Raw genomic sequence first — 841 nt, 5'->3', positions numbered from 1 at the left:
GGAGTCTCCTAGCTTTCTGACTTAAGTTTGGTGTTTGCTTCCCCTGGGCTGCCTGAAGTCTCCTGTGTTGGGTCAAGGGAAGTACAATGGGGCCCCTCCATCAGAGATCTGGTAGGGAAGGAACTTTGTCTCTTCTCCCTTGCCCCTCACCCCTGGCAAGAGGCAGGGAATTGGGAACCTGACACTCAGCGCCACCCCTCAACTTGTGCTGGCCCTCCAAGCTGTTCCTGCACCTCGGTTGTCCCTCTGTGGATTGCAGGCTGGAGGCCTGGATGCTCGTGAGGTATGTCACGCTCTTGAGGTCTCAGCTCCCCACCCCCCGTCCCCCATCAGGGATATCGCCATTTCTCCAGGGTTTTCAGAAGTAGCTGTACAACATCACGAACATGGGGTCTCCTAGCTTTCTGACTTAAGTTTGGTGTTTGCTTCCCCTGGGCTGCCTGAAGTCTCCTGTGTTGGGTCAAGGGAAGTACAATGGGGCCCCTCCATCAGAGATCTGGTAGGGAAGGAACTTTGTCTCTTCTCCCTTGCCCCTCACCCCTGGCAAGAGGCAGGGAATTGGGAACCTGACACTCAGCGCCACCCCTCAACTTGTGCTGGCCCTCCAAGCTGTTCCTGCACCTCGGTTGTCCCTCTGTGGATTGCAGGCTGGAGGCCTGGATGCTCGTGAGGTATGTCACGCTCTTGAGGTCTCAGCTCCCCACCCCCGTCCCCCATCAGGGATATCGCCATTTCTCCAGGGTTTTCAGAAGTAGCTGTACAACATCACGAACATGGGGGGTTTTTTTTGTTTTTTTTTAAAAGATGACCGGTAAGGGGATCTTAACCCTTGACTTGGTGT

Source organism: Galeopterus variegatus, unplaced genomic scaffold (assembly GCF_000696425.1).
Source record: "Galeopterus variegatus unplaced genomic scaffold, G_variegatus-3.0.2 Scaffold647, whole genome shotgun sequence".
Classification (NCBI taxonomy): Eukaryota; Metazoa; Chordata; class Mammalia; order Dermoptera; family Cynocephalidae; genus Galeopterus; species Galeopterus variegatus.
Note: the sequence above shows the minus strand (reverse complement) of the source record.